We start from the raw sequence: 5,630 nt of genomic DNA, 5'->3' as shown, positions 1-5,630 counted from the left end.
ACGAGAGGTCAAGGTCATCCGTGGGAAAGCACGAATACCATAATATCTCGGTCGTCTGGTAACTGTTCTTCGACTGACCACATGATTCAACGATGTTGCTGTTGATGACGTCACAGTGATGAAGCGAATAAGAAGATGCAACAAACGCAGGCACAGGTTTCCATTCTCGGTGGTAATTCGTGGTCTGCCGCTCCTTGGCCTGTCAGCAGTGATACCTGTTTGTCTCACGCTTGTCTGCAGCATTATTTGGCTGTTCGACTGGTACCAAAGATTCTTGCCACATGAGCATGCCTGGGTCCAACTTGGATCATACCAATCGCCTTCTCGTGCTGTTCTGCAGTTACTCTCGGCATGTCAGTTGACGTTATCTTCTTGTTTATGGTCTTGGAATACTGACTGCAGGTTTTTTTACCCATTACCATTTTGGTCATGTGATTCTCAGCCAGCACATTTTACATCATTAAAACTTATTTCGCGGGAACAAATTTCAGTTAAAATATTCAAAATATCGGAATCCGAAATTTGGTATAGTTTCTTTTGCCCGTCAGTGTATATTTCTTAAACAAGAAACATTGCCGTGATCATTCAAACCCATTCTTTGAAGTAGAAGACGCTGTTGTATTAAGCGGTAAAATACTTCACTCCCAATGACATGTAGGAACAATTTCCTTCTGACGCATCTTGTAGTAAATAATGCCAAACTATATTTATCGTTTCCAGAGACTCTCAAACAATCGACAGTTTTCTATTACAGCTGCCCTATGTCGGTGTATTGTTCGTCTATAAACACACCTATTGTTCCAGCTCCGCAGATGGAGTGTACTGTTGAGCCTCAGTCTGCAGAGAGAGCTGTTCGCTTGGTCTCAATCAAGCAGCAGTGTTTTTACAGGAGAATGGTATATTGCTAGGCGAAGTATAATCACTTGTTTGCGATGACACAACCGGTAAAAACACGTTTAGAGCAAGTTCCCACGTGTCCCTAGAGACCACGTTCTAACTCCAGCTTGCGTAATAATGTTGCTATGGGAACGCAATTTTCATACCGATATGTACTTGAGTAAAAGCCGATTCGTTATCCTGTTGTTTCAAATCGTTCAGGAATCCCGACTTTGCAGATGGTGCTCTAATGGCAGATGTTTTACATCAATATCTCTATCATTGTTATCTAGAAAAACGAGTTTTCTTGTGTTTGTTTTTTGTGTTAGTGTGTGTGTGTGTAAAAAAGCATTGATTGGTAGACATATGTTTGTGAAAGAATCAAACGTGGTTTGATCTGACGACCTGGGTGTATTTACCTGTGGCATCAGCTTCCTCTAGTCTGTGTGGCATCTGTTATGGCATTTATCTATCATACATGTTTATTGGCTGTGTCTCCTATCAAAACGCCATGTTTGTGTCAAAAATAGGTATTTGTCGTATCCATTATCCAAAATATGTATGTACGTATTTGCTGCATCCATATCAAATAAGCGTCATTTATGTATCAGATATCCGTATTCGCTGAGTCTATTATCTGCATCATTTATGTATCAAGTTTACGTATTTCCAGATTTCATTACAAACACGTCAAATGTATATATTTTCTATAAAATATATGCATTTTATGCATGCATTTTCAAAAACGTATTTATGAATCAAATACCCGGCATGCTGAATTCATGATAAAACATGTCAGTTACGTGTCAAAAGTTACCCATTTTCTGCATTTATTATGGAAAACGTCATTTAAGTATCAAATATTCTTATTTGTTGATTTGATTATAAACACATCATGTATATATTATGTATAGGTATTTGCGGCATTTCTGATCAAAAACGTCAGAAATGTATCAAATATCCCTGTTTGCTGAATATTGTATCACAGACGTCATTTATGTTCAATATATTTTAAATGACGAAAGCCAGGACAGAAATGCAAAGAGAAAGTTTGTTCATAATTCTTTTTATGGTTATTGTATCAATTAAAGTGATACTCATTTATGTTATATATTACAATTATTTTATTTACACACCAAAAAGAAACGGTGACAACTGTTCATCGGACGTTTGTGTCTGTTACTCACAATCGGGTCGTTTCTTCATGCTTGTGTCTTTATTCGTTGTGATATATAATTACTTACTCAACAGTCGTAATTATATAACTGCTAACGCGACAATTTTGGGATCTACTCATTATAAGAATATATCATTCCCTATTCAGGTGCACAAAACGGCAACACAATTTGCCTGAAAGACAGTTGTAGTGCGAATGTGGTGCCATCAGATGTATTTCCAGTGCTTTGGGGTCTGTTGCCGTCTTCAGTAGTTTTTCAGCATTATCACATAATGTCAACTTAATGTGGGAAGAAACTCAACAATGACACATGTCGTGGACGTTTACCACTTCGGCGAATCTCACGAGGATGAGCAGTGGTTCTACTGCTGACAGATGGGGATAAATTATAGAGTTAAATAAGGATTCGAACGCAGAACGTGGGATCAATACACAGCTAAAGGTTGCATCTGTATTGGTGATGACAAAACGTTGAATCTCTCTGGCACTGGAGCAGCGAATGAGTTTAGAAAGCAGAAATATTTTAATTTGTATTTGAAATTCATTTTAAGAATGTAGAAGAAACAGGATTGCAAGTCGTAATAAACTGATTCAATTATGAAAATTAATGATTTTGGCAGAAGGTTAACCTTCCTTTCCATCATGGAGTCAAGTGTCTGTTTAACTTCTGTATTAATATACCTCATATCTTCAGCAATGCAGTTGTCTGTTATTAACATTTCGGATTACAGCCTCTATATTGGCAGGCCTACCAGCCCTGTTTATTTCAAGCTTCCAATTCCATGGAGAAAATTTGTTTTCCGGTCGGACAGCACTAGGTTTTGCCAAGAGGAGGCCAAGGTGACTAATCAACAGGCTTTTTGCGTGTTAATCAATGGCTGAGCTATGAAAAACCGAGAACTTGATATGGGCCATGTAACTGTTAAGACTGCGGGCTGCCTGTCCTTAAGACAACACGTAAAGCCACGCCTGAAAGGACTGGAACGTTTAGAAATATATGGAATATATCCTTTGTCCATATAGATCTCGGAATTCCGGATCAAAATCCTGCTTTGACATCATAACACCTCAGGACGCTGACGATGTGTTACCGAGACCTTGTACCCTGAGCCCGCACTTACTGATTCCCACAGTCAATTAATTACCATAAATCACACCATACAAATAGCTGTGATACTGGTTATGGAATCATCAAACAACTTTCACTTATGGATATACGTTCACGTTTCAACTGGTCCTTCATTCATTGATTGAAAAGTCCAGGGGTTACAACAGATGCTAACCTACCATAATGAAGCTTTCACTTAAAATTTTTTAACTCTTGAAGTTTAAACACCACACCTCGCATTTATCAACATCAAACAATTAAAAATTTCCCCAGAACGATTGACATTTATTGTGAAATCAATCGCAAAGTTTGAACTTTTGAAACCGTGATTTGATTGATATCAAAAATTAAATATTGACTTTTTGCAACAATGATCAAATTACATAAATGCATCTCTATTACAAATATTGACAATGAAGGTGTTTTGGTGATGAACTGAAAGATACTGTGCATATTGTATAATGCATAGCTCACATGGGAATCTGCATGGAAAGGCCCGTGGCGTCTCTCGCCTCATCAACACTGTTATTTCACCTGATGATTAAGTCACGATTTGCATGCTGTTCCTCTCCTTCGGACATCACGCTAAAGGTAGCAGACAGACAAATGATCACATACGAATGTCTCTGAGTTCAGTTCAATTATTGATGAAAGCAACATGAATAGCATACGGCAAGTGTGTTCACATCTTGCATTTGCCGTGGTAATTGAGGCGCAGATAGCCAGGTACGCCGTGACCTGGTCACGCGTAACGGGCAAATCACCCATGATTCCATTGGAGCTCTACAGCATGGAAATCAGAGACAACAATGTTTCGATGCCACTGTTGTCAACGCAAAAGGTCATTCTTCATGCATCTGTATTCTTTAGAGAACATGCCGTAACGTCAAATGTGAGCCTCGTAGGTCAGTTAACAACAAATTGTGGATGGCCATGTGCCAGACACATATACTGAGTCTCTTCCGTTTGACTGTCTGTATTTTCATACAGACGAATCCCCCGAGGCATAATGCGTTCAATTTTAATTTCAGAGAGACACGTTCGATCTTGTGCAGATGCATGATAAATATGTTCCTGTCGTTGATGACTTATATCGGAATAGGTAATATTTCCTAGAAATGGACTCATGAAAACGCTGTTAAGTAGTGCCATTATCACTGTCTTCTCCCTCCGCTGGACAGACTGATGTCTACAAATACAAAATCGTGATCAGAAATCGATGGTAAGATCCAATCTTACCAGCACCCACCAACAATATATTGGTTCAAGTTAAAGGGAATCCCATGTTTATAAGGCTTGCGTGAGGGCCCTAGACAACATCCCGTGGCAAGGAATATACATTTAAGATAATGCGGTAAAGCTGAGGCTCGTTTGTCATCTTCACGTTTGCTGTGGAATACAGAAATCAATATTTACCTGCTCGGCGCCGATTTAAAACACCGGCAAAAGCCTCCCATTCACAACGATCTCCATGCATATATGTTTAAGGGAGTTATTCGATTTTACTAGAATCAATAGAGCACTGAAGCAATACACACATGGAATACAGATACCATTCACACTGAACTCTCACCCGTGAAATACATGCACAAGATGAAAGATATATAATTAAAGGGACACCATGGTGCACGATCTAGCGCTAGTTCTAATCTAGGGCCAGTTCTAATCTAGGGCCTGTTCTAATCTAGGGCCTGTTCCGCAAAGCGATCGTAGCTAAGTCTATGTTAAACTATGGAGTTACAATGATCTTAGTGCTACGATAGCTTTGAGGAAAGGGGCCCAGATCTGCCCACATGATGTATGACTGTGTAATTGACATTAACTGGCCAACCATCGTTCAGTTCAACTTTTTAACATATATACTGAACAGCAAGAGAAAAGCAATTTTCGAAAATCTAAAATCTCAATATATTAAGCGTTCATGTTTATGTCGTCAATTTAAAGACTTGACAAAAAAAGAGAGTTGCGTTTCTTTTGCTGTTCGCCATATGTTTCTGTCGCGCGCTGAGGATGATGTAAACTTCAAATGCAAACATATGGTACACAAATGACGGTTACCAGGCAAAATTGACATCATGACAATTCACGTGGTCACCAAGATTGATGACAAAATAACACCCACTTCAGCTGCCTCACAAGCCCTGCTATTGCTATGGACGCGATGAACTTTCCCAAACCTACCTTGTCATATGAAGCATCATCGTCGGAGTACAAACACCTCATGACTCAAGGGTGACTCGCATCATACATGTAACAAGAAGCAGTGCGTGTTTTCTGCTGCCAACAACATGGAAGGGTTAAATGCGTTCACTCGTTCACGCTGAAAGCAGGGCTGGAAAAAAACTCTTCATGACGCTTCATGTTGCTACTACAAAAAGTGGCGCAATATCCATGTTCTTAAAGACACATGTATTGAGCGATTGTCCTGTTTCATTTAATATTCATATTTATCATCCAAAACTGTGTTCC

The sequence above is a fragment of the Haliotis asinina genome, chromosome 8 (assembly GCF_037392515.1).
Source record: "Haliotis asinina isolate JCU_RB_2024 chromosome 8, JCU_Hal_asi_v2, whole genome shotgun sequence".
NCBI classification, from domain to species: Eukaryota; Metazoa; Mollusca; class Gastropoda; order Lepetellida; family Haliotidae; genus Haliotis; species Haliotis asinina.
This window is presented reverse-complemented; position numbering follows the sequence as displayed.